This window comes from Lycium ferocissimum, chromosome 4 (assembly GCF_029784015.1).
Source record: "Lycium ferocissimum isolate CSIRO_LF1 chromosome 4, AGI_CSIRO_Lferr_CH_V1, whole genome shotgun sequence".
Taxonomy (NCBI): domain Eukaryota; kingdom Viridiplantae; phylum Streptophyta; class Magnoliopsida; order Solanales; family Solanaceae; genus Lycium; species Lycium ferocissimum.
In genome coordinates, this window is record NC_081345.1 from 75,372,771 (window position 1) to 75,381,818 (window position 9,048).

General features: G+C 39.6%; 1 non-coding gene across 1 annotated transcript; it reads right to left on the reverse strand.

Annotated features, from left to right (window-relative positions):
• Positions 1-2,091: 2,091 nt before the first annotated feature.
• Positions 2,092-2,197, reverse strand: LOC132055021 (small nucleolar RNA R71). Its single transcript, XR_009414487.1, has one exon. It is a non-coding gene; the product is annotated as a small nucleolar RNA R71 (small nucleolar RNA).
• Positions 2,198-9,048: the final 6,851 nt, after the last annotated feature.

Below are 9,048 nucleotides of genomic sequence, written 5' to 3' on the forward strand. Positions count from 1 at the left end.
TGACATGAATGAGTGGCACATGATCCCATGTGAGATTGAGAGAGGGGATTCCACATGCCTACGCTTTTTGAGGCATAATTCCACTTTACAGTCTCTTGTCCACGACCAGTTACGAGTCATGATGGCACCTACACCTGTCCCCAATAGGCTAACCATCCCCAAATTATGCTCAATTAAAACAAAGGAAAATGCGGAATTTACGGTAACAATCCATTTATCTATTTATATTATATTAAAGTGAGAAGCCCTTAAGCCAAAAGTTAAATTACTAAAATGTCCTTGATGTGTGTCGTGTAATTTCGACACATTTGATACTTTTTGACGATAAGTTTTACTTGTTTTTTAAGCAAGTTGGTGTTGTTTTGATGTGTTTTTATTGTGTTCCAGGTAACCGATGATATAAAGGACAAAAAAAAATTGCATTAATTGGCGACAAATAGAGAAGCACGGACCGTACATGTTTGTACGGGCGTCGTACTCCCGACCGTATTTTGGAAAAGGTGCAAGAAACAAAAAGTTCAAATTTGATGATGATGGATACGGTACTCTTTACGAACCGTATATATTTATAATGGCCGTATATTTTGGTCGTATAAGTAGACCTAGAAGTATGCCCGAGTGACCATATTTTGTGTTACGGTACTTAAATGTACGGATCGTATCTAATGCCCCCAGGCCACTTTTATGTAATTATTTTTGAGACCTTATAAAGAGTTTATCCTAGGTTTTTTGTGTAGCATTCGTTTGTCAGACTTTCTTCCTTGACTTCATAGCATTGAATACTTTATTGTTTTGGAGCTTTTGAGACAAGATTACAAACTTTTCATCTACTTTAATCAATAAAAGCATTATGACTTCTTTAATATTTTGTTTTTCGTTCTTTAATATGAGTAGCTAAATTTAATACTAAGGTTGTGAACCCAATGATAGTTGTTACGTGATTGGTAATTGGGTTTGATATATGCATAATGGATTGTTAGGTTTACTTCTTCTTTATTCTTCAATGTTAGTTAATGGTTGCAAACATTAACTTAAGCCATAAACCTTGCTTTATTTGGGAAAATAAGTTAGGGTTTGGTAAGAACAAGTAACAAGAACTTCGGGCGTTAACCCTCGTTTAATAAATTCACTTAGGAATAAGAGGAATTTACTTGGCACATATTAACTGTTCTTCATATCAACTTTTTTATATTTGGGAAAATCATAAAGAGAAATACCTCTTAACTATTAGGAAACATAAGAGAGTCAATTAGAGGTTAAGTGCATTAGTACAACAATCCATTAAAATTATATCATGATAAATAGACATAGCATTACACTTCATCTAAGGGGGAACAACCTGGTTTCTTTAATCCAATTAATTACAATCAAAGAAAACTAGTTAGTAAATGACCAATCTTTTATAAATTCACCGGAATAAGAAATTAAACCGCAAGTAAGTAGTCAACTACCTTAGCAACCTTTTGCACACCCTATTCCCTGTGGGATTCGACCCCAACCTAGTTGGATTACTATATTTGACAATGTCCACTTTACTCCATTCATTAGGTGCAATTTGAGCGTATAAAATTTTGGTACCGTTGCCGGGGAATACAGTTTAAAATTACTAAATAGTGTGTGCTTCACTTCAAGTCTTTTTCTATTCCATCACCTCATGTTTGTTGTTTTCAGTGAACCAGGTGATTATGGCCGGAAGAGGAGGATGTGGAGCAGCTGGTGGTAGGGGTGTACAAGTAGCCCCCAAAGACCAAAACCTGAAGAGGAGAATTCATTTGTGGATTAGATGCAAGAGGTGGAATATGCATCTTCTATTGTTCCACCTAGAGTTAATGCCCCAAGTTGCAAGATCGATGCTACTATCTATCTACTGATGATGAACCTCATCGACACTTGAAGAATTTCATTATATTGTGATCGACACCTACCCAGAATGCTATTACACCTGATGCAATTCGGTTAAAAGTTTTCAAATACTCTTTAGTCGGCGAAGCAAGAGATTGGTTTGAGAAGTTGCCCCATAATACTATTCATATGTGGGGTGAGCTGGTCAATGTTTTTCTCAAGAAGTTGTTTCCTCCAAGCAAGAAAGGCAAATCCATGGTAAAATCTATGAGTTCAAACAGCTTCTGGAGGAGCTATTATATGAGGCTTGGGAGAGATTCAATGAGTATTTGCAGCGGTCTCCAAATCATGGTTTTCCAGAGCCTATATTGATGGAGAAGTTCTATGCAAGGTTGGATCCGTTGACACAAGCAATGGCCAATAATGCAGCTAGTGGGTGTTTCATGGATAAGACATATGTCTGAATCACTCAGTTCCTTGATAAATTGACTACTCATAATCAAACATGGCATTCGGGTGGTGCTAATAGCGTAGCTTATGGGGCCCCGATGATCCATAATATTGTGAAACAAAACCAAGAGACACAGCAAACTCTAGCCAAACAAAACCAAAAGACACAGCAAACTCTAGCCCAACTTGCAACCAATATTTCTTTGTTGACAAAGAGTTTTGATGACAGAGAAATAAAGAAACTGAATGCAGTTGAAGATGTGTGGACAATGCCAAAAACGATGTACCAAGTTCCTGAGAGTCCATATCAAGAGGGACCTCCTATGCAGTATGAAGATGATAATTATATGAATAACTCTCAAGAGGGTTACCAAAGGCAGAACTAACAAAAAGGTTATCAGAATCAAAATCAGAATTAGTGGAGACCTCAACAGGGGCAAATTACAATAACAATTATGGTGGTTCGAACCAAGGGAACTATAATACGCTTAAATTACACCTTTTATTAGGGTAAAGCGGATAATGTCAAATATAGTAACCTAACTAGGTTGGGGTCGAATCTCACAGGGAATATGGTGTGAAAAGGTTACTAACCTCGTAGAAAGCTTAATTTAGGTCTAATGTCTTAATCCGATGATTTTTGTAAAAGTTGATTTTTTTATGACTAATTGCTTTGGGTTGTAATTTATGGTAAAAGAAACCAAGGTTGTGTCCCCTTTAGATAAGGTGTATGATCATGGGTATTGATCTTGATAACTTCTAATGGATCATTATATGAATGCACTTAACCTCTATATGAATCTCTACTATTTCCCAATAACTAAAGATTATCTCTTTCTATGATTTTCCCAAATATAAGAAAATAACTATGAAGAACGATTAATTATGCCAAGTAAACTCTTCTTATTCCTAAGTGAATTTATTAAACAAAGTTTAAAGCTTTGAGTCCTTGTTACTTATTCTTACCAATCCTAATTATTTTCCCAAATAAATCAAGGTTTATGGCTTTAATCGATGTTTGCAACCATTAATTATAAATGAAGGATGAAGAATAAATAAACCCTAATGATCCATTACGTGCATATCAATCACAAAACACTCATCATTGGGTTCACAACCCTAGTAAGGAAGTTTAGCTACTCATAGAAGAAGAAGAAGTACAATTAGAAATAATTGAAATCATAATGCTTACGAATTAATTGCTTGGAATTGAAGAGAAATTAATTGCAATTGTTTGTAATCCCCCAAAAGACTTCTAAAACTATGAGTATTTAGTGCTAGAGAAAATAAAAGCTGAAATGCGTGTCCCTCTTTACGAGAAACCTAAATCAGGTATTTATAAGAGTCTAAGTCGTGCAAAATATGATTGACAAAATTGCCCCCGACGGACTAATGTACGAACCTTACAATTTACACGGTCCGTAGAATTAGTGAGCAGTTCCTCATAAAATCTTCTTCAGTTACTAGATATACGATCCACTTTTACGGTAGTAACTATTATACGGTCCGTATAACTTGTCCGTACAATCCTCTTCCCTTTGAGACTTCGCTGGAACCAATCTACGGTGGGATTTACGGACCGTAAATAATATCGGGTCCGTACTTCTGCCTTGACTTCCTCTTCAGGTCTAAGGGCTTTCTGTTATGCATCTATGGTGGCTTTGATGGACAGTAAATATTATACGGTCTGTATGTTTCTTCGTATGAGTCAGGCTTCAATTATTTTTCTTTCTTTGAACATCTTTTTACTCCATTTCCATGACTTGCTCCCGCAATACGTTAAACATCTGCTACATATAACAAATACATCAAAAAGACCAAGACTTGATCAAAAACCAGTGAAACTTATGGCCAAAGAGCATCGAATGTGCCATAATTTCACGGCACATCAACACGCCCAAATTAAAGTCTTTGCTTGTCCTCAACCAAGTCGCACAACACAATGACTCAATCTACCACTTAGATATCGCAGAGTAATTATGTCTACATTGGTTTTGACTCTGAACTCCTGGCATGCACGTTTTTCTTCCAAGGACCACCCCATTTTTCTATTTTAAACCATATACAAAACCCAAGAACGCTATGACTAACAATGAAGCTTCAATGTATGACATTACATTATCGAACATATTATAATGCACACCAACACTACTTTAGGCGGTCACTTTATTTTGATCAATTCTCATCGTTATGCCCTCACATAGACTAAATAATGTCCCAACACACATATATACAACAAGAATGGGACGAAAACGAAAGAGAAGAGAAAAACACTCACACTCACAAAGAAATTCATATCTACACATGAAAATACCATAGGCTTGCCCTTATTTTCTATGTTTTCATCCTAGGCTCGTTCGGTTGTGATCACATTAGGACTTGTTTTGGCTTGTAATGTAGGCTTAAGGACGGGTAGGATACTTTTTGGATATTAGTGACTCACCCTCCTTGAACACTACAACATCTCTTCACCTTAATTCACCTCTTTTCTTTCCAACCCCTTTATTTTCTTTCAAGTTTTCGACTTCAATGTGATTTTATTCCTAACCAACTTGCAAATCTTTTTGTGTTACAATTTTCTGATTTTCCTCTTCTTCTTTTTTTTTTCTGTACATGCAACTACCACATCGAATCTCCACTAGCAACTTCCACCACCCCCAACTTATATTTTTAACATCTACTCTACCTTTAATTCACCCCCAACTTAGGCATTTTTTCTCATCTATTTAGTAGCATCAAGGAGGGAATGGGTGCGAAGATGAATTACTTGTACAAAGGGTAAGGTTTAATAATTGGCTAGCCAAGAAAAAGGTCAAAAGGCTCAAAAAGGGAAACTAAGGATATTTGAAATTTTGGTAAGGCTTATTTAGGTAAAGTGACTATTTACACAAAGAAAGCCTAAGATCATCTCACAACCAAACTAACTTTCGGATTTCAAACAAGACCAACCGGGCAAGTTCTAGATTATACATACATAAACAGAACCAAACTAACAACTCACACACACATTGGCATAAGGATAATTTTTTTTTTTTTACACTTGTGACCTCCTAAGTAGTCATTCATCACACACAACACCCCAATAATCATAATGTCATATAAAAAATCAATCATGTCAACCAATAACTATTTTAAGTATGCATTTCAAAATTTTGAGGGGTCCAACATTTCCAACAAACGATAACAATATGCCATTAGTTACAGAACAATACCAAATAAGTCAAAACTACTCTACTCAACCTAAGCAACATCCTAAACATGCCAGTTTCAACAAAATAAAACCCTCCTCAGGAAAAGAACTCTGGCAAAAAAAAGCCGAGCAGGTTCCTAAACACATATTTACACTACAACAATATCAAATAGTCCCACCCCCAACTAAAGAATCACGCAGACCGCCCTCGCGCATCAACGTAGGCATGTACAAGACAAGGGTTAGGACTACCTCGAGGCACACTATGTGCGATGCCCTCCTAGCGTGCACCCCCCGCCCCCGCCCTCAAGACGGTAGGGGCCGGATCAATCGGCCGCCGGGAGGCTCGTCCGAGTCCGGCAAAAATGGGTTCACTATTGGAACATTCGTCCCGGCCTCCTCTAGTACCTTAAGGCTAGGTACCGTCTACTCAATAGGGGGATCCAAATTGCTCGATGCCCCTGTGTAGTGGAAATCAACTATAGATAGCCGTGTGGCATGCCTCAGCTGGTACTCTTCCAACTCCACTGGGTCGACCCCCTTATCATCTTCCCCTAATCTCCGCCTCTTGTCTCTATCTTGGGCTGAGGTCTCTTCTTTTGAAAGTCGCACCACTGGCACCAAAGATGCCAAATCAATCGGCATTGCTGGTTGAGGGGTATTTTCAAACACTCCCCCTCCTTCACTTGAAGCGCAAGGACATCATCCTTCAGCAGAGTAATATCTTTTTTCACTACTTTCAAGTCTGCTGCTGACGATACCTTCTCCTACTCAAGTACTTTCCTCTCAATACCATCAATTCTGGAGTGAATTTGACGGTGTGAATTGGTGAGGGACTCCTATAGAGACTCCATCTCCTTTCGAACTACCCGTGCTATAACCTCCTCTAACTCCCCTAATAAGCTAGTGATCTGTCGAACCGCTCTGTCGGCCATTACATATGAGTCGTGAAAGTTTTATCTGTTAAATGGAATCATTATACCTCCAAGAAGTGTTGTAGACATGGAGGTGGAGTCGGGGTGGGGCGGGGCCGTGGGGACCGCTCGCAGGAACCTCGTGAGTTCCGGCGGTGAGGCCCGCAGATAACTCGGGAGCCGTTGTGGTAGCTGGTGCTGTCGTGGAGGTGGTCTCAAGACCCTCTTGGGGCTCCTCTAATGTCGTGCCCTCATCCTCATTCTCATCAGACTCATATCGCACAAATTCTGGGGCTACCACACCGCCTCGGGCTGCTGCCAACTTATCCTTAACCTCTTTATCTTGGCTCTTTAGCAAACTGTAGATGTGTTTTGCCTCATACTTATGGTCCCAGTATGGAAACTTTTGGATGTTAGCCTTCAGACAAAGGGCCGTAATTAAGCACGGCAAGACCAATGAAAGGACAGGCTGAGTTGCCCGCATTCGAACCTCATCGGCTATCAATTTTCCTATATCAATTGCATACCGGGACATGATGGAAGCCACTAGAATCGCATGGCTTATAGTGAGCTGATTATCTATCTGAGTTGGGTGTATTCTGTGCATCAGGACACTCCACCAGAATTGTGCCTCCACTGAAAGATCTTTCTTTTTTATCGGCACGCTAGACTTGGTGTACCAAACTAGATTCCCTCTAGAAATCACCGAGGCCACCCACGGTAATTCTTTTATTATATCAGTCCTGTTCCCCGCCATTCTATAGTCTAACTTATCAGTGTTTGTCGACGGTTCATAGTTGTCCCCGAAATAGAATCTATTTATGGCTTTGCTGGAGAAGTCAATCTTCACACCCCTAATAGTTACCTTCTAGAGGCGTATGACTGTCTTTTCTTGTTGGGCTGGCCTGTACCTGTTGTTTATCTCCGCAAAGATAGTTGGCGTAAAACTCTCTCACTATGGAGGATATATGTTCGGTGGTTGGCTACAAACCCTATCCATGGTGATCAATGATGTTGTATGGTGGGGAAATGTTCCAACCCCTTGAAACGGATCCCGCCTCTCCTCATAGATGTTCCTACGCGAAAACCCCCGTCCTCCTTCCTTTGGCTCCGACTCTTTATCATATATTTCTTTCAAACCTTAGACCGAGAACCTAATAGAATGTTCACCTCTCCTTCATTCTGTTCTCATTTAGGCATGCCGCCTCTCCGACATCCCTCCTCCGCAATTAGTCGCCTCCTCCCGACTAGACAGATCAGGAGAGCTTGATGAGTGCTCCCCATCACTGCTGGACCCCTCATCAGACGGGGGTTTGCCAGAGTTTGGGCTGCTCTTTGTGGCCTCGTGTTTCATGCGACAGGAGCCTGGTCTTCATCACTCACATGGTCCTGATCACGGAGCCTAGTTCTGACTTGGGTCCGACCTCGCCCTCGACCCTGTCCTATGGCCTGGGCATGACCCCTTGTGATAGCCATACCTGTGGACTACATATTAGTATCTACAATAATGAAAGTGTAGACAAGGATGATAATTTACAAACATAAATAAAAAAAATATATATATACGGACCGTGAAAAACATACGGTCCGTAAAAGAGACCGTAGATAGGTGACAGAATGGCATGCTTGTTCATGGAGATTCTACGGTGGAGTTCTACGGGTCGTATATTTTTTACGATCCGTAAAACTCCTCGTAGATTTGGGACAGGAAATTTGGGAACTGAAGCAACTATTTTACGACATAAGTTACGGTCCGTAAAATTTCTACGGTCCATAGGTTATGTCGTAAAATAGGAACAGAGAGACTCAATGCAACTTGGTATATATACGACACAGATTTACGGTCCGTAGAATTTCTACGGTCCGTAAATCTGTCCGTATATATACTTTCTCTGTAATCAGTTACCCAGACTTCCCCGTGACCCATATGCATTCAAGACTTATTTTTATACATGGAACCCCGTTATTTTGCTCGTATCATGTCGGGGTTACTCAGACTTCACCCCAATCTACTCTTTTTCTCATTCAAGCATTTTATCGAACAGTTGGTGGGCATAACGAATTGTTATATCAATTAAGATATTGACACTCGAGATGCCCACCGACCCAATGGGGATTTCGAATACTCATTCCCCATGAGTCCGCATGTTAAACACAAAAGACAACCAAAGCCTCGCCCTATCTAATTTCAAGAATCTAAACCCCATACAACAAGATTTCACGAAATCACACAAAAAGGGCATTGAGAGACAAATGGGCATTCGTCCCTCTCGCTAATATGCAACTTAAGAGCAATATGAAGATATGAGAGAATCAACAAACCTTGTAAGGACGCGGATGATCAAATAGACACAGAGAATAAAAAAAATTGCTTCTTGCTTCACTTTCACTTTGCTGCTAAGGTTATGGGTATAGAAGAGAGATTCGTGGGTATAGGAAGGGTTATGGATATTTGTAACTGATGATTTGTGGGAGTGAAAAGGGATGTGATTTGGTAGTGGAAGGAGTGTGTTTTAGAGTTTTAGTGGGAAGAGGAGAATGGATCGGTAATTTGAATGTGAAGCAAAGATTTATGGTCTTTTTATTTTTCTCTTTAACCTGTTTGCCTTTTTAACTTACACAGCCTTTTATTTTTGTCAATCTATCGTAAAA